Source organism: Elephas maximus, chromosome X (assembly GCF_024166365.1).
Source record: "Elephas maximus indicus isolate mEleMax1 chromosome X, mEleMax1 primary haplotype, whole genome shotgun sequence".
NCBI classification, from domain to species: Eukaryota; Metazoa; Chordata; class Mammalia; order Proboscidea; family Elephantidae; genus Elephas; species Elephas maximus.
Genome location: NC_064846.1, coordinates 139,141,529 through 139,168,278, shown reverse-complemented (window position 1 = coordinate 139,168,278; position 26,750 = coordinate 139,141,529).

Here is a 26,750-nt window from a genome sequence, read left to right as displayed (position 1 = left end):
CAAAATAATAAATGTTGGAGAGGCTGCGGAGAGATTGGAACTCTTATACACTGCTGGTGGGAATGTAAAATGGTACAACCACTTTGGAAATCTATCTGGCGTTATCTTAAACAGTTAGAAATAGAACTACCATACAACCCAGAAATCCCACTCCTGGGAATATACCCTAGAGATACAAGAGCCTTCACACAAACAGATATATGCACACCCATGTTTATTGCAGCTCTGTTTACAATAGCAAAAAGTTGGAAGCAACCAAGGTGTCCATCAACGGATGAATGGGTAAATAAATTGTGGTATATTCACACACTGGAATACTACGCATTGATAAAGAACAGTGACGAATCTGTGAAACATTTCATAACATGGAGGAACCTGGAAGGCATTATGCTGAGCGAAATTAGTCAGAGGCAAAAGGACAAATATTGTATAAGACCACTATTATAAGATCTTGAGAAATAGTAAACCTGAGAAGAACACATACTTCTGTGGTTACGAGGGGGGGAGGGAGGGAGGGTGGGAGAGGGTTTTTTATTGATTAATCAGTAGATAAGAAATGCTTTAGGTGAAGGGAAAGACAACACTCAGTACATGGAAGGTCAGCTCAGTTGGAGTGGACCAAAAGCAAAGAAGTTTCCGGGATAAAATGAATGCTTCAAAGGTCAGCGGAGCAAGGGCGGGGGTCTGGGGAACATGGTTCGCGGGGACTTCTAAGTCAATTGGCAAAATAATTCTATTATGAAATCATTCTGCATCTCACTTTGAAATGTGGCGTCTGGGGACTTAAATGCTAACAAGCGGCCATCTAAGATGCATCCATTTGTCTCAACCCACCTGGAGCAAAGGAAATTGAAGAACACCAAGGCCACACGACAACTAAGAGCCCAAGAGACAGAAAGGGCCACATGAACCAGAGACCTACATCATCCTGAGACCAGAAGAACTAGTTGGTGCCCGGCCACAACTGACGACTCCCTGACAGGGAGCACAACAGAGAACCCCTGAGGGAGCAGGAGATCAGTGGGATGCAGACCCCAAATTCTCACAAAAAGACCAAACTTAATGGTCTGACTGAGACTAGAGGAATCCCGGCGGCCATGGTCCCCAGACCTTCTGTTGGCCCAGAATAGGAACCATCCCCGAAGACAACTCATCAGACATGAAAGGGACTGGTCAGCGGGTGGGAGAGAGATGCTGATGAAGAGTGAGCTAATTATATCAGGTGGACACTTGAGAGTGTGTTGGCATCTCTTGTCTGGAGGGGGGATGGGAGGATAGAGAGAGAGGGAAGCTGGCAAAATTGTCACGAAAGGAGAGAGTGAAAGGGCTGACTCATTAGGGGGAGAGCAAGTGGGAGTAGGGAGTGCGATGTATGTAAACTTATATGTGACAGACTGATTGGATTGGTAAACGTTCACTTGAAGCTTAATAAAAGTTAATAAAAAAAAATACACACCCCTTTTAACATGAAAAAAAAATTGTTATACAAATGGAATCACATCGTATGTAACCTTTTGGGGTTGGCTTTTTTCAAGGTAATTGCCTTGAGATTCATCTAAGCTGTTGTGTGTTTGAATAGATTGTTCCTTCTTTACTGTTGAGTAGTGTTCTATGGTATGGGTGCACCGCAGTTCATTTAACTATTCACTTGCTGAAGAACCTCTGGGTTGTTTCCACTTTCAGCTATTATTAAAAAAAAAAAAAACCTGCTATGCACTTTCACGTACAGGTTTTTGTGTGAACATAAGTTTTCATTTCTCTGGTTCATATGGTAGTTGCATGTTTAGTTTTATAAGAAACTCATAAATTGTTGTCCAGAGTACAAAATTTTATATAACTCTGCAAACATTAAGCATTTGACCTAAACCTCATACTTTACTCAAAAATTAACTCTCAAAATTGACCATGGGTATGAAACAACCTCACTGAAGAGAGTGAGGAGAATAGATGCTGAGCTTAGTAACTCTGGAAATACGTGGAGTCTGTAAGTCTAAACCTGTTGCCGTTGAGTCGATTCCGACTCACAGTGACCGTATAGACAGAGTAGAGCTGCCCCACAAGGTTTCCAAGGAGCAGCTGGTGGATTCGAACTGCCAACCTTTTGGTTAGCAGCTGAGCTCTTAACCACTGTGGCACCTGGGCTCCTCTGTAAGACTATGGATGTCTAATTGCTCCAGCACTGGTTGTTCAAAAGACCTGAATGAATTTCAAAGGGACAGAGTGAGACAAAAGTCATTCTAGCCCAGTATAACAGTTAATACACATGCGCCGGAGAGCAAGTAGCACATAGCCGTTGCTGTTGAGTCGATTCCGACTTATAGCGACGCTATAAGACACAGTAGAACTGCCTCATAGAGCTTCCAAGGAGCGCCTGGTGGGTTCAAACTGCTGACCTTTTGGTTAGCAGCTGTAGCACTTAACCACTACACCACCAGGGTTTCCAACCAGTACGTAGTAAGTACTTAATAAATGCTAGCTTGATAGCTCTAGCTCACTTTGCAACACCAGTGTAGGAAAACTGATTGTTATATATGTCTATCTGCTCAATAGCTTGTAAGCACCCAGAATTCCCAGGGGTGGCACTTGTTCCATTCATCTCGTACCTGGTGGCTGCTAACAAAGAGGTCACTGGCTCCAACCCACCAGCCACCCTGCAAGAGAAAGATGTGGCACTCTGCTTCTGTAAAGATTACAACCTTGGAAACCCTATAGGATAGCTGTGAATTGGAATTGACTCGACAGCAACAGGTTTTTTTTTTTTATTTTTTTTGGTATCTACAGAGCTGATAAAGGGGATACCAGTGCCTAGCACTTCCGAAGCTCTCAATAAATGATTGTTGGGTACATGACTCATGTGTATAATGGATTTTCTTAAAGCCAGAATGATAGCTCAGATACTTAGGAAATATAATGAAAAATGTTGCCGCAAATGTTTCTTCGCTACTGCCCTGTCATACCCACATCAACACCACCGCCACTGTCACACCAAGTACTAGTTACATCAAGTAACCACAGGTGGAATGTCTATCATCTTGGTTGTGTCTGCTCATGCAGAAAACTATGTCAGATCTTTCCTTCAGGCAGGTTTTTATTTTCCTGTCAGGAAGGATTGCAGCATTACATGAAATGGAGAGGCAGCATTTGTTGTGGAAAATGTTATATGACTATCATCAGGGAAAACTATTTTTTCTTCTCGCAACCACTCCCTTGTCAAAATCACTACTATATACATATATGATTGCTGGAAGTAGAAGAATACAGTATTTGTTCTACATGAAACTACAGCACTTAGTTCATAGAGCATCTTGGTTGAGATTCCAGGTTGTGGTAGAGTTTAGAGGCATATGTGAGAAAACAAAATGGGTTCCCATGAGAAGTAATAGTCTACCCCGACAGTCTGGAAGCTAGACAAATGAAGAGACTTTCTGTGGCAAATCCTGTCTTGCTTTCTGGGGGAACGTGTGCCCTAAGGACAGTCAGGAGGCATCTGAGATTGATCAACTCCCCTTAGTACTTTGAGCAGGTGACCTCCCTGAGAAGCTGAAACTCCTTAGATTTCTTCCCGAGATAACTCATGAAGCCTCCTGAAGGTGAATCACCAAGCCATTAATGCCACTCTCTCTTCCATTTCTATAACTTTCTGTTTCCTCTATGAAATTAGTCCCATAAGAGCAGGGCTCTGGAGACCCCGTGTCAACACTTGGTTGACTCACATTATGAGCCATTCCTCACCAACCCAGCTGTGAGGCACTCTTCCTCTGTTGCAGGAAAGGATGGACCCACTACTGCGCATGCTGTCCCCTGGGCAAAAGGGCCACCTGAGGCTCTGATTCTGGAAGACAGGCCCAATCAGGTATTTAAATAAGATTATCTAATTCCAGGATCCAAGATTTTGAGTTGTCAAGTCTTTTGCATTCTAAGGTCACACTAGTCCGGCCCCTGGAGACTGTTTGTACTACGCCCACCCACCCCGCAACCCACACCTTCACTGTTCAAAGTAAAGCTACTCTCTGCTGAAGAAGATTTTTCCTTAAAGCAATCAAAAGACTTTTCAGAGTCCTGGGAGATAAAGTGGGCAGCGCTTATGAATTTGTTTGTTGCCACAAACAGATGGAAAAGGAATCCTACTATTTACAGTATTTCTTGTAACTTTGTGACTATTAATACATTGTTTCCTCTGAAAACAGCCCACTGCTCACTACAAATACTCCTCAGCCATGGAAAAGCCTGACTCTTGTCATTTCCACAGTACAACATCTCAAGTTGTCCTTTAAAAGTTTGGAAATCAACTTGTTTTAAAAAGAAAGTCAAGTTCTTATAGAAAGAAAAACATGATATCAAATAGATTTATTCTGGCATGTCATGAAATCCAGTATGTTTCTTCATTCCTTCTAAACCACAGAGGTAACTTCAGCAGGTTCTATAGACCAGGACTTTCCAGAGTGCAATGTATATAGAAATGCCCTAGGTGTCTCGTTAACATGAAGTCCTGGTTCAGTGGATCTGGAGTGGGGCATGAGAGTCTGCATTTCTAACAAGCTCCCTGGTGATGGGAGATCAAGCATCGCACTTAGAATAGTGAGGGATTAGACACTCTGTCTTAGTTACTTAGGGCTGCAGTAACAGAAATACCACAAGTGGGTGGCTTTAAAGAACAGAACTTTATTTTCTCACGGTTCTGGAGGTTAAAGGTCCAAATTAGGGTCTCAGCCATGTTGATTCCTCCTGTAGCCTCTCTCCTAGTTTCTGGTGTCTGCCGGTGATCCTTAGTGTTCCTTTGCTTGTAGATATGCCCTCACATGCCGTCTTCACCCTGTGTGTGTCTCTGCATCTATTATGGTCTTTTGATAACTCAGAAGTGATTAGGATCCACCCTACACTGGTGTAATCTCAGTAACATAACAAAGGAAAAACCTATTTCCAAACAGTATCACATCTACAGGAACAACGGCTGGGAATTCAACACATACTTTCAGGGAACACAGTTCAATCTATAACACATCCTGAACAGAAAAGTTTATTCTGCCCAAAGTCCTGGCAGGAATGAGCTATCTTAACCCTTATCCAAGAATTTCCATTTTATATTTTAGCTTGGCATGAGCAAAAGTGACCCACTTTAGGTGGAACTGTCTAGTTGAACTATAGCTTTCAGTGCTCTGAGGCAAAACCAAAGATAATCATTTTTCTGAGCTTTGCAGAGAGGCTGGGCTATGTCTGAGTTGTCTAGTGCTGCTATAATAAAAATACCACGAGTGGGTAACTTTAACAAACAGAAATTTATTCTCTCTCAGTCTAGGAGGCTAGAAATCTGAATTCGGGGTGCCGGCTTCAGGGGAAGGCTTTCTCTCTCTGTCGGCTCTGGAGAAAGGTCCTTGTCTTCAATCTTCTCCGTGGTCTAGGGGCTTCTCAGCACAGGGACCCCAGGTCCAAAGAACTCGTTATTCTCCTGGCACTACTTTCTTGGTGGTATGAGGTCCCCCTGCCTCTCTGCTTGCTTCTCTCTTTTATATCTCAAAAGAGATTGACTTAAGACACAACTTAATCTTGCAGATTGAGTCCTGCCTCATTAACGTAATGGCCTCTAATCCTGCCTCATTAACATCATAGAGGTAGGATCTACAACACAAAAGAAAATCACGTCAGATAACATAATGGTGGACAATCACACAATTCTGGGGATCATGGCCTAGCCATGTTGACACACATATTGGGGGGCACAATTCAATATCTATCAAACAACTTTTGCCAGTTTAACTTTTTACATGTGTATAACTTATCGACAACAATTAATCAGCTTCTTCTTTTCATACCGTCTTATTGTTACACCTAAGAAAAATAATAATTTCTTTAAAAGTATCTTTAAAATATCACTTTGAAAGCAAGAAGAAGTTTGACTCGGAAGGGGAAAGATTAGAGGGAGAAAGACTAGTTGGGCCCAGTTGTAATCCCAGGGAAACACTAGTCTCCATAGTCTACATGCATGTGCTTAAATCAGCTGGCCTTAAGTAAATCAGATTACCTTCCATAATGTCGATGGGCCTCAACAAATCAGTCGAAGGCCCTGAGAGAAAAAAGGGAGTTTTCCATAGGGTGTATTCTGCCTCCAGACTATAGACATTTTGCTAGAAATCTTTCACTCTTCACACTTTTTTGTCCTGTAGCCTGTCCTATAGATTTGGGAACATAATATTGCAGTAATTTTCAGCACATCACCTGACCTACAGATTTTGAAATTGCCAGCTCCCCGCAATAGCATGAGCCAGTTCCTTAAAATAAACCTCTCTCTCTCTCTCTCCACCTATCTGTCTCTGTGTCTCTCTTCCTGCCTATCATCTGTTCATCTGCCTGTATGTCTCTCTGCCTGTCTGCCTGCCTATCTATGCATCTGTCTATGTATCTAATCTATCACCTATGTATCTATATCTATCTGTCTGTCTGTCTGTCTACCTACCTACCTACCTATCATCTATTTATCGACCTATCATTTATCTACTTATCTATCTGCATACCTATCTGCCAATCTAATCTACCTGCCTAGCTAATCTACAGCTATCTAATATTCCCGCCTATCTAATCTATGCGTCTATCTAATCTACCCGCCTAGCTAATCTACCCGCCTATCTAATTGACCTGCCTAGCTAATCTACCTGCCTATCTAATCTACCCACCTAGCTAATCCACCCGCCTATCTAATCAATCTATCTAATCTACTGGCCTATCTAATCAACCGGCCTAGATAATCTACCCACCTAGCTAATCTACCCGCCTATCTAATTAACTGCCTAGCTAATCTACCTGCCTATCTAATCTACCCGCCTAACTAATCTACCACTAATTGGCCCACCTATCTAATCTACCCGCCTAGCTAATCTACCCACCTATCTAATCTACCCGACTAGCTAATCCACCCACCTATCTAAGCTACCTGCCTAGCGAATCTACCCGCCTAGCTAATCTACCCGCCTAGCTAATCTACCCGCCTATCTAATCTACCCAACTATCTAATCTACCCACCTAGCTAATCTACCCACATATGAAATCTACCTGTGTATGTAATCTACCCGCCTATCTAATTGCCCGCATCTAATCTGCCCACCTATCTAATCTGCGCACCTAGCTAATCTGCCCACCTATCTTATCTACCTGCCTATCTAATCTACCCGCCTATCTAATCTACCCGCCTATCTAATTACCTGTTTAGGTAATCTACCCGCCAATGTAATCTACCCGTCTAGCTAATCTACCGCTATCTAATCCACCTGCCTATCCAATCTACCCATCTAGCTAATCTACCTGCTTAGCTAATCTGCCCCTATTTGACCTACAGCCAATCTAATCTATCTGCGAATCTAACCTACCCACCTATCTAATCTAACCTCCTAGCTAAGTTACCTGTATCTAATTTACCCACCTACCTAATCTACCCCTACTTAATCTACCAGACAATCTAATCTATCTGCCAATGTAATCTACCCACCTATCTAATCTACCCCCCTAGCAAATCTACCCCTATCTAATCTACCCTCCAAACTAACGTATCCACCAATCTAATCTACCCAACTAACTACTCTACCTGCATAGCTAATCTACCACTATCTAATCTACCCATTGATCTAATTACCTGCCTAGCTAATCTACCCACCTATCTAATCTACCTGCCAATCTAATCTATCTGCCAATCTAATGTACCTGACTAGCTAATCTACCCACCTAGCTAATCTGCCAATATCTAATCTACCTGCCTATATAATTACCTGCCTAGCTAATCTACCTCCCTATCTAATCTACCTGTCCAGCTAATCTACCTGCCTATCTAATATCCCCGCCAAACTAATCTACCTGCCTAACTAAGCTACCTTCCTAGCTAATCTACCTGCATATCAAATCCACCTGCCTATCAATCTGCTTATCTAATCTACCAGCCTATCTAATCAACTGGCCTAGCTAATCTACCCACCTATCTAATATACCCACCTAGCTAATCTACCCGCCTAGCTAAAAAAATCAACCCTTATTTAATCTACCCGCCAGTGTAATCTATCCACCAATCTAATCTACCGGCCTAGCTAATCTACCCCTATTTAATCTAACTGCCAATCAAATCTATCCAAGAATCTAATCTACCTTCCTATCTAATCTAATGTCCTAACTGATCTACCCCTTTTTAATCTACCTGCCAATCTAATCTATCCGTCAATCTAAAGTACCCGACTAGAAAATCTACCTGCCTAGCTTATCTACCAGTATCTAATCTACCCACCTAGTTAATCTACCCACCTATCTAAATATCTGCCTAGCTAATCTACCTGCCTAGTGAATCTACCTGCCTAGCTAATCTACCCTCCTAGCTAATCTATCCACCTATCTAATTTACCTTCCCAGCTAATCTACCGATATCTAATCTACTCCCCTAGCTAATCTACCTGCCTATCTAATCTACCCACCTAGCTAATCTACCACTATCTAATCTGCCCACCTATCTAAACTACCCACCTATCTAATCTACCCGCCTATCTAATCTACCCGCCTATCTAAACTACCTACATAGCTAATCTACCGCTATCTAATCTACCCGCCTAGATAATCTAACCAAATATGTTATCTACCCACCTAACTAATCTAACTGTCTAGCTAATCTACCACTATCTTTCTAATCTGCCCACCTATCCAATCTACCCACCTATCTAATCTACACACCTAGCTAATCTACCCACCTAGCTAATCTACCCGCCTAGCTAATCAACCCGCATATCTGATCTACCTGCCTAGCTAATCTACCTGAATAGCTAATCCACTCACCTAGCTAAGCTACCCACCCACCTAATCCACCACCTAGCTAATCTACCCGCCTATCTAATCTGCACTCCCAGCAAACCTACCACTATCTAATCTGCCAGCCTATCTAATCTACCCGCCTATCTAATTACCCACCTAGCTAATTACCTGCCTAGCTAATCTACCTGTCTATGTAATCTACCCGTATAGCTAATCTACCACTATCTGTTCTACCTGCCTATCTAATTATCCGTCTAGCTAATCTACCCACCTAGTTAATCTACCACTATCTAATCTACCTGCCTATCTAATTACCCGCCTAGCTAATCTACCCACCTAGTTAATCTACCGGCTTAGCTAATCTACCCGCCTTGTTATTTACCGGAATCTTATCTACCCACCTATCTAATCAACTGGCCTAGCTAATCTACCTGCCCAGCTAATCTACTGGCCTAGCTAATCTACCTGCCCAGCTAATCTACTGGCCTAGCTAATCTACCTGCCTAGCTAATCTACCCTCTTAGCTAATCTACCTCTATTTAATCTAACCACCAATCTAATCTATCCACAAATCACATCAACCAGCCTATCTAACCTAACGCCCTAGCTGATATACCCTTCTCATCTACCTGCCAATCTAATCTAACCACCAATCTAATGTACCTGCCTAGCTAATCTACCAGTCTAGCTAATCTGCCACTATCTAATCTGCCCATTTATCTAATCTACCCATCTATCTAATCTACCCTACTAGCTAATCTACCCACCTATCCAACCCTCCCACCTATCTAATCAATCCACTTATCTAATCTATGCGCCTATCTAATCAACTGGCCTACCTAATCTACCTACCTAGTTAATCTACCCTTATCCAATCTATCTGCCTATCTAATCTACCCACCTAGCTAATCTACCCCATCTAATCTACTTGCCAATCTAATCTCTCCGCCAATCTAATGTACCCGACTACCTAATCTCCCCACCTAGCTAATCTAACACTATTGAATCTACCCACCTATCTAATCTACCCGCCTAGCTAATCTACCCCATCTTTTCTACCCACCTAGCTGATCTACTGCTATCTAATCTGCCCGCCTAGCTAATCTTCCCGCCTAGCTAATCTACCCACCTATCTAATTTACCTGCCTACCTAATCTACCTGCCCTGCTAATCTACACGCCCAGCTAACCTACCTGCCTAGCTAATCTGTCCACCTAGCTAATCTACCCACCTAGTTAATCTACGGCTATCTAATCTACCCGCCTATGTAATCTACACACCTACCTAATCTACCTGCCTAGCTAAGCTACCGGCCTAGCTAATCTACCCGTCTAGCTAATCTACATGCTTACCTAATCTACCCCTATTTAATCTACTCTCTAATCTAATCTATCCATGAATCTAATCTATCCGCCAATCTAAGGTACCCAACTAGCTAATCTGCCACTATCTAATCTACCCGCCTACCTAATCTACCTGCCTATCTAATTACCCGCCTATCTAATCTACCCTCCTATCTAATCTACCCACCTAGGTAATCTACCCGCCTAGCTAATCTACCCACCTATCTAATCTACCTGGCTAGCTAACCTACCTGCCTATCTAATCTACCCTCCTAGCTAATCTACCCACCTATTAATCTACCCTACTAGCTAATCTAGCCTCCTAGCTAATCTACCACTATGTAATCTGCCTGCCTATCTAATCTGCCGGTCTATCTAATCTACCCACCTAGCTAATCTACCCGCCTATCTAATCTACCACCTAGCTAACCTACCACTATCTAATCTGCCCACCTATCTAATCTACTCGCCTATCTAATCTACCCGCATAGTAATCTACCATCTACCCACCTTTCTAATCTACCCGCCTAGCTAATCAACCCTCCTAGTTAATCTACCAGCCTACCTAATCTACCCACCTAGCTAATCTACCACCTACCCAATCCACCCACCTATCTAATCATTCCACTTATGTAATCTACCCGCCTATCTAATCAACTGGCCTAGCTAATCTGTCTAGTTAATCTGCCCTTATCTAATCTACCCACCTATCTAATCTACCCACCCATCTAATCTATCCACCTGTCTAATCTACCCGCCTAGCTAACCTGCTCGCCTAGCTACAATACCCGCCTAGCTAATCTACCTGCTTAGCTAATCTACTCCTATTAAATCTACCCACCAATCTAATCTACCCGCCTATCTAATCTAACCCCTAGCTAACCTACCCCTATCTTATCTACCTGCCTATCTAACCTACCCGCCAATCTAATGTACCTGACTAGCTAATCTACCCACCTAGCTAATCTACCACTATCTAATCTACCTGCCAATCTAACCTACCCGCCAATCTAATGTACCTGACTAGCTAATCTACCCACCTAGCTAATCTACCACTATCTAATCTACCTGCCTATCTAATCTACCCGCCTATCTAATCTACCTGCCTAGCTAATCTACCCACCTAGCTAATCTACTGCTAGCTAATATACCTGCCTAGCAAATCTACCTGCCTAGCTAATCTACCCACCTAGTGAATCTACCACTATCTAATCTACCCGCCTATATAATCTACGCTCCTATCTAATCAATCCACCTATCTAATCTACCCACCTATCTAATCAACCTGCCTAGCTAACTTACCTGCCTAGCTGAGCTATCCCTATCTAATTTACCCACCTAGCTCATCTACCCCTATTTAATCTACCTGCCAATCTAATCTATCCACCAATCTAATCTACCCGCCTATCTAATCTAACCCTGTAGCAAATTTACCCCATCTAATCTATCCTCCAATCTAATCTATCCGCCAATCTAATATACCCGACTCACTACTGTACCCCCTAGCTAATCTACCACTATCTAATCTACCTGTCTATCCAATCTACCCTCCTAGCTAATCTACCTCTATTTAATCACCTGCCAATCTAATCTACCCACGAATCTAATCTACCCGCCTATCTAATCTAACCCCCAGCTAATCTATCCCTATCTAATCTACCCACCTAGCTAAACTACCCACCTAGTTAATCTACCACTATCTAATCTACCAGCCTATCTAATCTACCCGCCTAATTACTGCCTAGCTAATCTAGAGCCTAGCTAATCTACCCACCTTAATCTACCGCTATCTAAATTACTTGCCTCTCTAATCTACCTGCCTAGCTAATCTACCTGCCTATGTAATCTACCCACCTGTCTAATCAATCCACTTATCTAATCTCCCCGCCTATCTAATCAACCCGCCTAGCTAATTTATCTGCCTAGCTAAGTTATCCCTTTCTAATTTACCCACCTAGCTAATCTACCCCTATTTAATCTACCTGCCAATCTAGTCTATCCTCCAATCTAATCTACCTGCCTATCTAATCCAACCCCCTAGCAAATCTACCCCTATCTGATATACCCTCCAATCTAATCTACCCGCCTATCTAATCTGTGTGCCTAGCTAATCTACCACTATCTAATCTGCCGACCTATCTAATCTACCCGCCTATCTAATCTACCTGCCTAATTACCCACCTATCTTTCTACCCGCCTATGTAATCTACCCATCTAGCTAATTGGCCGCTATCTATTCTACACGCCTAGCTAATCTGCTCACCTACTTAATCTACTCCTCTAGCTAATCTACCCACCTAGCTCATATACCACTATCTAATCTGCCCACCTATCTAATCTACCTGCCTATCTAATCTACCAGCCTATCTAATTTACCCGCCTATCTAATCTACCCACCTAGCTAATCCACCTGCTTAGCTAATCTAGCTGCCTAGCCAAACTACCCACTTATCTAATCTACCAGCCTATGTAATCAATCCACCTATCTAATCAACCTGCCTAGCTAATTTACCTGCCTAGCTAAGCTACACCATCTAATCTACCCGCCTAGCTAACCTACCCACCTAGCTAATGTACCCCTTTTTAATCTTCCTGCCAATCTAATCTACCCACCTATCTAATCTAACCCCTAGCTAATCTACGCCTATCTAATCTACTGTCCAATCTAATCTATCCACCAATCTAATCTACCCGACTCACTACTTTACCTGCCTAGATAATCTAACACTTTCTAACCTACCTGCCTATATAATCTACCCGTCTATCTAATTACCCGCCAATCTTATCTACCCGCCTATCTAATCTACGCACCTAGCTAATCTACCACTATCTAATCTACCCACCTATCTAATTACCAGCCTAGCTAATCTACCCCCTATGTAATCTATCCGCCTAGCTAATCTATTCTACCTGCCTAGCTAATCTACCCACCTAGCTAATCTACCTGCATATCTAATCTACCCGCCTATCTACTCTACCCGCCTATCTAATCTCCCCGCCTAGCTAATCTACCCATCTAGCTAACCTACTTGCCTAGCTAACCTACATGCCTAGCTAATCCACCCACCTAGCTAATCCACGTGCCTAGCTAATCTACCCACCTATCTAATCAACCCATCTAGCTAATTTACCTGCCTAGCTAAACTACCCTTATCTTATCTACCCACCTAGCCAATCTAACTGCCTAGCTAATCTACCCCTTTTTAATCTACCCACCAATGTAATATACCCGCCTATCTAATCTAACCCCCTAGCTAATCTATGCCTATCTAATCTACCGTCCAATCTAATCTATTCGCCAACCTAATCTACACGACTCACTACTCTACCTGCCTAGCTAATCTACCACTATCTAATCTAACTGCCAATCTAATATACCTGCCTGTCTAATCTACATGCCTATTTAATTACCCGCCTAGCTAATCTACCCACCTATCTAATCTAATTGCCTAATTTACCCACCTACTTAATCTACCACTATCTAATATATACGCCGACCTAATCTACCCACCTAGTTAATCTACCGCTATCTAATCTACCCACCTATCTAATTACAAGCCTAGTTAATTGACCCACCTGGCTAATCTACCCGCCTAGCTAATCTACTTGCCTACCTAATCTACCTGCCTAGTTAATGTACAGCTATCTAATCTACCCACCTATCTAATCAATCCACCTATTTAATCAATCCACTTATCTAATCTACCCGCCTATCTAATCAACCCGCCTAGCTACTTTACCTGCCTGGATAAGGTGCCCCAATGCTAATTTACCCACCTAGCTAATCTACTGCTATTTAATCTACCTGCCAATATAATCTATCTGCCAATCTAATCTACCTGCCTATCTAATCTAACCCCTTAGCAAATCTACCCCATCTAATCTACCCTCCAACCTAATTATCCACAATCTAATCTACACAACTAACTACTCTACCCTCCTAGCTAATCTACCACTACCTATTCTACCTGCCTATCTAATATACCTGCCTATCTAATCTACCCGCCTATCCAATCCACTGCCCTATCTAATCAATCCGCTTATCTAATCTACCCACCTATCTAATCTCCTGGCCTAGCTAATCTACCCGCCTAGCTAATCCACCTCTATCTAATCTACCCACCTAGCAAATCTTCCCACCTACCTAATCTACCCGCCTAGCTAATCTAACCCCTACCTAATCTACCTGCCAATCTAATCTATCCACCAATCTAATCTTCCTGACTAGCTAATGTTCCTGCCTAACTAATCTACCTGCCTATCTAATCTACCTGCCTATCTAATAACCCGCCTATCTAATCTACCCACCTATCTAATCTACCTGTCTATCTAATTACCTGCCAAGCTAATCTACCTGCCTAATCTACCCTCCTAGCTAATCTACACTCTTAGTTAATCTACCTCTATCTAAACTACCTGCCTATCCAATCTACCCGCATAGCTAATCTACCCGCGTAACTAATCTACCCGTGTAACTAATCTACCCTCATAACTAAGGTACCCACCTGGCTAATCTACCCGCCTAGCTAATCTACCCACATACTTAATCTACTGCTATCTAATCTACCCGCCTATCTAATCAATCCACTTATCTAATCTACCCGCCTATCTAATCAACCTGTCTAGCTAATTTACCTGCCTAGCTAAACTACCCCAATCTAATTTAATCTACCCACCAATATAATCTATCCGCCAATCTAATCTACCCACCTATCTAATCTAACCCCCTAGCAAATCTACCCCATCTAATCTACCCTCCAACCTAATCTATCCGCCAATCTAACCTACCCGCCTAACTAGTCTACCTGCCTAGCTAATCTTCCACTATCTAATCTACCCGCCTGTCTAATCTACCCATCTATCTAACCTACCCACCTAGCTAATCTAACCGCTTATCTAATCTACCTGCATAGCTAATTCCCCCACCTGTCTAATCAACCTGCCTAGCTTATTTACCTTTATAGCTAAGCTACCCCTATCTAATCTACCTGCCTATCTAATCTACCTGCCTAGCTAATGAACCCACCTAGATGATCCACCTGCCTATCTAAGATACCCACCTAGCTAATCTACCCACCTATCTAATTACCCACCTAGCTAAATACCTGCCTACCTAATCTACCCACCTAGCTAGTCTACCACTATCTATCTACCCACCTAGCTAATCTACCCACCTGTCTAATCTACTCACCTAGCTAATATACCACTATCTTATCTGCCCACCTACCTAATCGACCCGTCTATCTAATCTACCCGCCTAGCTAATCCACCTGCCTAGTTAATCTACTGCTATCTAATCGACCTGCCTAGGTAATCTAGCCGCCTAGCTCATGTACCAGTGTATCTAATCTACCCTCCTAGCTAATCTACCCACCTATCCAATCCACCACCTATCTAATCAATCTGCTTATCTAACCTACCTGCCTATCTAATCAACTGGCCTAGCTAATCTACCTGCCTAGTTAATCTACCCTTATCTAATCTACCCGCCTAGCTAATCTACCAGGCTAGCTAATCTACCCACCTAGCTAATCTACCCGCCTATCTAATCTACACACCTATCTAATCTACCTGCCTGGTTAATCTACCCGCCTAGCTAATTTACCTGCTTAACTAATCTACCTGCTTAACTAATCTACCCCTATTTGATGTACCCACCAATCTAATCTACCCGCCTAGCTAATCTATTGTTATCTAATCTACTTGCCTAGGTAATCTACCCACCTAGCTAATCTACTCACCTATCTAATCAACCTGCCTGTCTAGTCTACCTGCCTATCTAATCAACCTGCCTAGCTAATTTACCTGCCTAGCTAAGCTTCCCCTATCTAATCTACCTGCCCAGCTAATCTACCGACCTAGCTAATCTACCCCTATTTAATCTACCCGCCAATCTTATCTATCTGCCAAACTATTCTACCCGCCTAACTATTTTAACACCCAGCTAATCTACTCCATCTAATCTACCCACCAATCTAATCTACCCACCAATCTAATCTACCCACCAATCTAATCTATCCACCAATCTAATCTAGCCTACTCACTGCTCTATGCACCTAGTTAATCTACCACTATCTAATCTACCAGCCTATCTAATCTACCCACCTATCTAATTACCCGCCTAGGTAATCTACTCGCCTCGCTAATCTACCTGCCTAGATAATCCACCCTCCTAGTTAATCTACTGCTATGTAAACTATCTGCATATCTTATCTCCCCACCTATCTAATTTACTCACTTTTCTAATCTACCCACCTAGCTAATCCAGTTGCCTATCTAATCTACATGCCTTGCTAATCTACAGCTATCTAATCTACTCACCTAGCTAATCTACCCACCTAGTTAATCTACCGGTATCTAATTTACCTGCCTATCTGATTGCTAGCCTAGCTAATTTACCCACCTGGCTAATCTACCTACCTAGTTAATCTATCCACCTAGCTAATCTACCCACCTACTTAATCTACTGCTATATAATCTACCCACCTATCTAATCTACCTGCCTAGATAATCTACCCCAATCTAACTTACTTGCCTAGCTAATCTACCCCTATTTAATCTACTCGCCAATATAATCTACTCGCCTATCTAATCAAACCCCCTAGTAAATCTACCACTATCTAATCTACCCTCCAACCTAATCTATCCACCAGTCTAACGTACCCAAGTAACTACTCTACCCACCTAGCTAATCTACCACTATCTAATCTACCTGTTTATCTAATCTACCTGCCTATCTAATCTACCCACCTATCTAATTACCTGCCTAGCTAATCTACCCGCCTAGCTAATCTACCCACCTAGTTAATCTACCACTATCTAATCTACCCTCCTATCTAATCAATCCACCTATCTAGTCTACCTTTCTATCTAATCTACCTGCCTATCTAATCAACCTGCCTAGGTTATTCATCTGCCTAGCTAAGCTACCCCTATCTAATCTACCCACCTAGGTAATCTACCCTCCTATCTAATGTACCAGCCTAGCTAATCTACCTGTCTAGTTAATCTGCTATCTAATCTACCTGCCTAGCTAATCTACCTGCTTATCCAATGCACCTGCCCATCTAATCAAACTGCTTATCTAATCTACCCCCATATCTGATCAACTGACCCAGCTAATCTACCCCTATCTAATCTACCCGCCTAGCTAATCTACCCACCCATCTAATCTACCCGCCTATCTAATTACCAGCCTAGCTAATTTACCTGCCTAGTTAATCTACCCGTTTAGCTAATCTACCCCATCTAATCTACCTGCCAATCTAATCAACCCACGAATCTAATCTAACCCCCTAGCTAATCTACCCATATCTAATCTACCTGCCTATCTAATCTATCTGCCAATCTAATGTACCCAACCAGCTAATCTACCTGCCTAGCTAAACTACCCTCCTAACTAATCTACCCACCTAGTTAATCTACCTCTATCTAAACTACCTACCTATCTAATCTACCCACCTATCTAATCTATCTGCCTAGCTAATCCACTCACCTAGCTAATCCAACCACTTATCTAATCCACCCGCCTAGCTAATCCACCTGCCTATCTAATCCACCCACCTAGCTAAACTACCCGCCTAGCTAATCTACCCACCTAGCTAATCCACCCACCTAGCTAATCTACCTGCCTATCTAATGTACCGGCCTATCTAATCTACCCTCCTAGCTAATCTACACTCTTAGTTAATCTACCTCTATCTAAACTACCTGCCTATCCAATCCACCCACCTGTCTAATCTACCTGCCTAGCTAATCACCTGGCCTAGCTAATCTACCTGCCGGGCTAATCTACCCCATTTAATCTACCCACGTAGTTAATCTATCCACCTATCTAATCTACCCACCTAGCTAATCTAACCCCCTACCTAATCTACCTCTATCTAATCTACCTGCCAATCTAATCTATCCACCAATCTAATCTTCCTGACTAGCTAATGTACCTGCCTAGCTAATCTACCACTATCTAATCTACCCCCTATCTAATTTACCCACCTATCTAATAACCCACCTATCTAATCTACCTGCCTAAATAATCTCTCTGCCTAACTAATCTACCTGCCTAGCTAATCTACCGCTATCTAATCTACCCGACTACCTAATCCACCCCCTTATCTACTGCACCCGCCTATCTAATAAATCCGCTTATCTAATCTACCTGCCTATGTAATGAACTCACCTAGCTAATTTACATGCCTAGCTAAGCGACCCCATCTAATCTACCTGCCTAGCTAATCTACCACTACCTTATCTACGCACCTATCTTATCTAACCACCTATCTAATTACCTGCCTAGCTAATCTACCCCCCTGGCTAATTACAGGCCTATCTAATCTACCTGCCTATCTAATCACCCTCCTAGCTAATCTACCCACTTAGCTAATCTACCTGCCTAGTTAATCTACTGCTATCTAATCTACCTGCCTATCTAATCTACCCGACTGTCTAATCTAACCCACTAGCCAATCTACCTGCCAATCTAATGTATCCACCAATCTAACCTACCCGCCTAGCTAATCTACCCGCCTATCTAATCTACCTGCCTAGCTAGTCTACCCACCTATCTAATCAATCGCCTATCTAATCTACCCGCCTAACTAATCTACCCCAGCTAATATACCTCCTCTCTGATCTATCTGCCTATCTAATCTACCCGCCTTGCTAATCTGCCTGCCTTGCTCATCTATCTGCCTATCCAATCTATCCTCCTATCTAATCTACCTGCCTATCTAATTGACCTGCCTAACTAATCTACCTGCCAATCTAATCACTTATCTACCTACCTACATAGATAGGTAGAGAGATAGGTAGGTAGATAGGTAGATAAATAGGTAGTTAGTTTAGGTAGGCAGGTTAGGTGGGTGGGTGGGTAGGTAGGTAGATGGAAGGAGAGAGAAATTTATTTTAAGGAATTGGCTCATGCGATTGTGGGGAGCTGGCAATTTCAAATTCTAGATAGATAGATGATAGATAGATAGATAGATAGATAGATAGATAGATAGATAGATAGATAGATAGATAGATAGATAGATAGATAGATGATAGATAGATAGATGATAGATAGATAGATAGATAGATAGATAGATAGATAGATAGATAGATAGATAGATAGATAGATAGATAGATAGGTAAATAGATACTAGTTCTGTTTCTGTGGAGAATCCTTACTAAGACACTTCTTATGGCAGAAGATGCATGCAGTTAATGGTAGAGAAGCAAGAAGGAATGTCTTCCTGCATTCTCTACCACCATTACAGCTAAATTGCATTTAGAGTCAAATCTCTCCATAGAAACTGTGTTTTGGCAAACTGGGGTTAGAATCACTCGCAAGCATATCAATGTCATTCCAGATATTACCTTCTGGAATAACATAAGACAAGAAAAGGCAGTCTTTCATTGGAAGTATCAATGATAGGACTGTTCCTCATGGCATAATATTAGCAATTGTGTTTGAATTTTAGCCAGATGCTGGCTGTAGACCAGCATCGTCCAATAGAAATATAACATAAGCCACATACATAAATTGAAATTTTCTAGTGGCCACATTAAAAATAGTAAAAAAGAAACAGATGAAATTAATCACGACAATATAATAAATTTAACCCAATACATCCAAAATATTATTTTAACATGTAATCAAAATTATTAATAAGTTATTATATATCTTAAATTGAATAGTCTATTGTGTAGTTAAAAACGGTATTTCCAATGAATAAGTCATTGGTCTTGCAAAATTCTATCCTGCGATCTCTGGTGTCATTTCTATTACCAAGGCTGTATTTTCCATCTACTGATCCTTCTTCTTTGTTTCCAACTTTGGCATTCCAATCACCAGTAATTATCAATACACCCTGATTGCATGTTTGATGAATTTCAGACTGCAAAAGTTGGTAAAAATCTTCAATTTCCTTATTTTTGGCAGTAGTGGTCGGTGCATAAATTTGAATAATAGTTGTATTAACTGTTTTTCCTTGTAGGCTTGTGGATATTATCCTACCACTAACAGCATTGTACTTCAGGATGAATCTTGAAATGTCCTTTTTTGACAGTGCATGTGGTACTCTTCCTCTTCAATTTGTCATTCCAAGATGTGGATTGAATTAAAAAAAATTTTTTTTGATTGAATTAAGTGCCCCCAAAATATGTGTTGTAAATCCTAACCTCTATGTCTGTGGTTATAATACCATTTGAGAATGGGATGTATTTGTTATGCTAATATGGCAGGATTAGTGTAGGGCATATCTTGACTGAACCTTTTCTGAGATATTAAAAGTGATTAAACAAGTAAGCAAGAGAAGCAGAGATGGGGAAAGAAAGCTACCAAGGCACATGAAGATCACCCAGAAGCAGAAGCTCAGAAGGGACAAGGACCTTCCTCCAGAGCAGACAGAGGGAGAGAGTCTTCCCCTAGAGCTGGCACTCTGAATTTGGATTTCTAGTCTCCTAAACTGTGAGAAAATAAATTTCTGTTTGTTAAAGCCACCCACTTGTAGTATTTCTGTAAAACCAGCACTATATAACTAAGACCTCAGCATGTTAGACCACACGATTATCTGATTCAAAATGGCCAATACAGTCCATTTCAGCTCACTAATGCCTAAGATGCTGATCTTTAAATGTTCCATTTCATTTTTGACAACTTCCAATTTTTCAGCATTTGTATTTTGTACATTCCATGTTCCAGTTACTAATGGGTGTTTGCCACTGATTCTTCTCATTTTGATCTGACCACATCAGCAAATGAATGTCCTGAAAACTTTACTCCATCCATGTCATGAATGAGCTCTACTTTGAAGAGGCAGGAGTTCCCCAGTTTTATTTTGAGTGCCTTCCAACCTGAGGGGCTCATCATCCAACACTATATCACACAGTGTTCTACTGCTGTTCATAAGGTTTTCATTGGCCAATTTTTTCAGAAGTAGATCTCCAGGTCCTTCTTCCTAGTCTGTCTTAGTCTGGAAGCTCCACTGAAGCCTGTCCACCATGGGTGACGCTGCTGGTATTTGAAATGCCCGTAATGTAGCTTCCAGAATCACAGCAACATGCAAGTCACCACAGTACAACAACCTGACCGATGAGTGGTGGCTTACACCACCACTAATTTTAAGGTGAAGAAACTGAAGATTTTTACCAACTTCTGCAGTCTGAAATTCATCAAACATGCAATCAAGATGCATTAATAATTGCTGGTGATTGGAATGTGAAAGTTGGAAACAAAGAAGAAGGAGCAGTGGTTGGAAAATGTGGCCTTGAAAGTAGAAATGACACTGGAGATTGCATGATAGAATTTTGCAAGACCAATGGCCTATTCATTGGAAATATCTTTTTTAAGCAACATAAATGGTAGGTATACATGCGGACCTCACCAAATGGAATATACGCAGGAATCAAATCGAGTACATCTGTGGAAAGAAATGATGAAGAAGCTCAATATCATCAGTCAGAACAAGGCCAAGGTCCAACTGGAGAACATATCATCAATCGCTCATATACAAGATCAAGTTGAAGCTGAAGAACATAAAAAGAAGTCCCCAAGAGCCAAAGTACAACTGTGAGTATATCCCAAATGAATTTAGAGACCATCCCAAGAACAGACACATGTTAGCTCCATAGAAGCTCCATAGACACATCCAAACACTCTGAGGGACTGAATTACTGGGTGAGGGCTGTGGGGAACCATGGTCTCGGGGACCACCTAGCTCAATTGGCATAACATAGTTTATAAAGAAAATGTTCTACATTCTACTTTGGTGACTAGCATCTGGGGTCTTAAAAGCCTGTGAACAGCCACATAAGATAATCCATTCGTCTCACCCCTTTGGGAGCAAGGAAGAATGAAGAAAACTAAAGATTGGAGGGCAAGATTATTCCAAAGGACTAATGGACCACATCTACCATGGCCTCCAGCAGACTGAATCCAGTACAGCTAGATGGTTCCAGGCTACTGCCACTGACTGCTCTGACAGGAATCATAGTAGAGGGTCCAGGACAGAGTTGGAGAAAAATGTACAACAAAATTCTATCTCACAAAAAAAAAAGAGAGAGAGAGAGAGACAGTCTTACTGGTCTGATAGAGACTGGAGAAACCCCGAGAGTATGGCCCCTGGACACGCTTTTAGCTCTGTAATGAAGTCACTCCTGAAGTTTACCCTTCAGCCAAAGATTTAACAGGCCCGTGGAACAAAACAAGATTAAGTGGTCATACCAGCCCAGAGGCAAGAACTGGAAGGCAGGAGGGGACAGGAAAGCTGGTAATAGGGAACCTAAAGTCGAGAAGGGAGAGCGTTGACATATCATGGGGTTGTTAACCAATGTCATATAACGATATGTGTACTAACTGTTTAATGAGAAACTAGTTTGTTCTGTAAACCTTCATCTGAAGTAAGATAAAAAAAACCCTGGGGTGTCCACCTGGCAACATATCCTCACTATTGCGCTGCCTGCTTCCTCTTTTTCCTGCTCCCAGATCAGCAAGAACTTAAGCATCTGCATCCAGCAGGCCACACATTCTTTTGAAAATCCAACAGCATGCACTGAAAAGAAGAAAACTGTGAAATGTGTTTGAGGAGGCCTTCCCTTCATACCAGTTTAATTTCTTCAGACATTTGCACGGGGAGCCTGGGTTTTTTTATTGTTATAGTCCAGGAGCTATTCCACTGGAGCAGTCAGCTGCTGCCTCTGCCAATGGCCCTGCACTCTGTCCAGGGTCTTTCTACAGCTGACTGCAGTTTGCAGTACTCTGTGCTGGTGAGCGTGACAGTGTTTTGATTAGCTGTAGCAAAGAAAACAAAAAGGATGGAGCAGTTCCTGCAGGGAGAAAGTTGCTAAGACTATTTTTTTCTCCCACGACTACAAGAAGAAAAGCTATTTCCTAAAAACTGAATTGACTGGCCCTTATAAAGCTTTCTCTTTAGAGGCCAAGATGGAAGCCAAAGGAATTCCCTTCCTCCAATGTGGTGTCCCTCCAAAGGGACCAGCAGCACGTGGGAATTCCAGAAGGGAGGGGGCATTAGAAGAGAGGAGGGGGCGCTGTTGACAAAGGCTCCTACTAGACAGACCCTAATTAATTTTTTTTTTTTTATCTGTCAGGCCTCTTCCTGTACTCCGCAAGGGACGCCATGAGGAATGGCACTTTGGGTGACATAATCCGCAGGACACGCACTGCCCACAGCACCCCACTGCTGTTAGGAAATGGCATTGCTAAATACAATTAGAGAGAAATGTCAGAGCCTTTTCATTTCCTGAGCAATATTAGTGTGAGCCTGACAATTGCTGACAGCCAGTCAGAACTCTGTTTGTGTTCTGTGCTCTCTGGGCATCCCCCAATTATGAATAATAATTCCACTAATCATGCACTTGAAACAAGGAAATTATCCAGCAGAACATCATAATCAGTTGTATCAAAGAGCCTTCTAGGAAGCCCTGGGTGGCTTTGTCTTTAGCTTCCTGAGTGCAGCTCTGCAGAGGTGTCTGCAGGGAAGTCAGAAATGAGTGGAGCCTCTCTTAGCATAGAAAGGCCAGTGGTTGTTGTTGTTGGGTGCTGTCAAGTTGGTTACGACTCATAGCGGCCCTATGTACCACAGAACGAAACACTGCCCTGTCCTGCGCTATGCTCACAATCATCATGCTTGAGCCCATTGTTGCAGCCACTGTGTCAATCCATCTCGTTGAGGGTCTTCTTTTCTGCTGACCCAGTACTTTACCAAGTATGATGTCCTTCTCCAGGTACTGATCCCTCCTGATAACATGTCCAAAACATGTGAGATGTAGTCTTTCTATCCTTGTTTCTAAGGAGTGTTCTGGTTGTACTTCTTCCAAGACAGATTTGTTCATTCTTTTGGCAGCCCATGGTATATTCAATATTCTTTGCCAACACTACAATTCAAAGGCATCAATTCTTCTTCAGTCTTCCTTATCCATTGTCCAGCTTTGGCATGCATATTAATCGATTAATAATACTGTGGCTTGGGTCAGGCGCACCTTAGTCTTCAAAGGTGGTATCTTTGCTTTTCAGCACTTTAAAGAGGACTTTTGCAGAAGCTTTGCCCAATGCAATGCATCTTTTGATTTCTTGACTGCTGCTTCCATGGCTGTTGATTGTGGATCCAAGTAGAATGAAATCCTTCACAACTTCAATCTTTTCTCTGCTTATCATGATATTGCTTATTAGTCCAGTTGTGAGGATTTTTGTTTTCTTTACGTTGAAGTGCAATCCATACTGAAGGCTGTGGTCTTTGATCTTCACCAGTAAGTGCTTCAACAAGCAAGGTTGTGTCATCTGCATAATGTACGTTGTAATGAGTCTTCCTCCAATCCTGATGCCCCATTCTTCTTCATATAGTCCAGCTTCTTGGATTATTTGTTCAGCATACAGATTGATATTTTTGGCGAAAGAATACAACCCTGACACACACCTTTCCTGACTTTAAACCTTGCAGTATCCCCTTGTTCTGTCCAAACAACTGCCTCTTGATCTATGTAAAAGTTCCTCATGAGCACAATTAAGTGTTCTTGAATTCCCATTCTTTGCAATGTTATCCATAATTTGTTATGACCCACATAGTCAAATGTCTTTGTATAGTCAATAAAACACAAGTAAACATCCTTCTGGAATTCTCTGCTTTCAGCCAAGATCCGTCTGACGTCAGCAATGATATCCCTGGTTCCACATCCTCTTCTGAATCCAACCTGAACTTCTGGCAGTTCCCTGTTGACATACTGCTGCAGCTGCTTTTGAATGATCCAGGTGGGCCGGGTAACAGCAGGCAGGGCAAGCCTGCTTCACTATACACTGGTTTGGCCAAGTGGCTGAGGGTGGACTGGGAGGGCGCTGTCTGCCTCTTGATGTTGGCCCAGTGGTGTGGGAACATTCACAGCCCCTCACCAGATAGGCAAGTGTGTTGAACAGGGGTGGTGTGGGCTCACTTCCCGCCATTCAGCACCTGATTGAGTGGCGGGAAGGGAGGAGTAGTGTGGGCCCAGTGCAGCAGTGAGCCTGAGCCTGTGACACTCTAGTTGCAGTGGCACAGTGAGAGTGAGAGAGAAGGGGGGCTGGTATATGTGGCTATGTGGGGAGAATCAAGAAAAGAAAAGAAAGAGAAAAAAAAAGTGTAGCCAGAGTGCGGGCAGGGTGGACCTGATGGTGGGGGAGGGTGGGAAGTTGTGTAAGAGTCTAGGTGGGAGGTAGAAAATGGTGGTCCTGTGACCCTATAGCTGCAGTGGTGTGGTGTGGCCCAATATGAGGGGGTAGAGGTGGCATATGGGGCTAGATGAGAGGGAGAAAGAAAAGGTAGAAAGGGAAAAAGAAAAAAAAATTGGTACGGTGGGAGCCAGTGAATGGGGGCAGGGCAGAACCAGGCTGGCAGTGGGCTGGGACCCTCTACCTGTAGCAGTGCAGTGTGGCCCTATGGGGAGGGGTAAAGGTGACGTACTTGGTTATTGGGAGGGAGAAAGAAAAGGAAGAAAGGGGGAAAAAATGGCACGGTGGGAGCCGGCAGGTGGGGGTGTGGAGGACCTTGTGTGGCAGCGGCTGGTGACTCTCTATGCATGGCGGTGCTGTGTAGCCCACCTGAAGGGGCAGAGGTGGCATATGGGGTTAGGCAGGAGAAATAAAGAAAAAAAAATGGCACAGTGTGAGCCGCCTAGTAGGATCAGAGGGGACACCATGCAGCAGTGGGCTGGTGGTTCTCTAACCAAGGTGGCATGGTGTGGCCTGGCAAGAAGGGGTAGAGGTGAGGTATGGTGTTAGGTGGGAGGGGAAAAGAATAGGAAGAAAGGGAAAAACGATGGCACAGTGGGAACCAGCTGGTGTGGGCTAGGCAGACCTGAGGTGACAGTGGGCCAGTGGCTTTCTACCAGTGGCAGAGTGGTGTGACCTGGCAGGAAGGGGTAGAGGTGGCATACGGGGTTAGGTGGGAAGCAAAAAGAAAAAGAAAAAAGAGCAAAGAAAAAAATGGCACTGTGAGAGCTGGTGGGTGGGTGGGGGTGGGGTGGACCTGGGCTGGGAGCAGGCTGGTAACTCTCTAGCCAAAGTGGCATGGCATGGCATGGCCTGGAGGGAAGGGGTAGAGGTGGGGTATGGGGCTAGGTGGGAGAGAGAAAGAAAAGGAAGAAAGAGGAAAAAAAATGGCATGGCATTTGCTGGCAGGTGGGGGTGGGGCAGACTCCAGCTGGCTGCAGGCCAGTTGCTCTCTAGCCAAGGTGGCACGGCCTGGCCCATCTGAAAGAGGTGGAGGTGGCATACTGGGCATAAAGGCGAGGGATGGGAAAGCATATTTTTCTGGTTACTGGGTGCTCTGTGTCCTGTTGGGAGCTTGGTGAAGTTGCCTTCCCATACTCCCTGTCCAAGATCATTGCTGACTGTGCTCCAGGATGGTGATGCTATGGCATGTTTGTTGGCAGAGGATCTCCACTCCGTATCTCTCCTTGTTCCCTGTTTTCCTTCCATTTCATTTTCCATTTGGTGTTTCATTTAGTTCTTTATCCCTTCATTTGATGCTTGTGTTTCCAGGATTGACGTTTGTATCTGTTTTACTTACTTTTTTGGGTGTTTGCTGCAGAGGGATCGCATGATGTTGGCCCCACCTGGAAAAGTTTTAAGGTACCTAATAGTAAAAGGTGGAAACCCTGGTG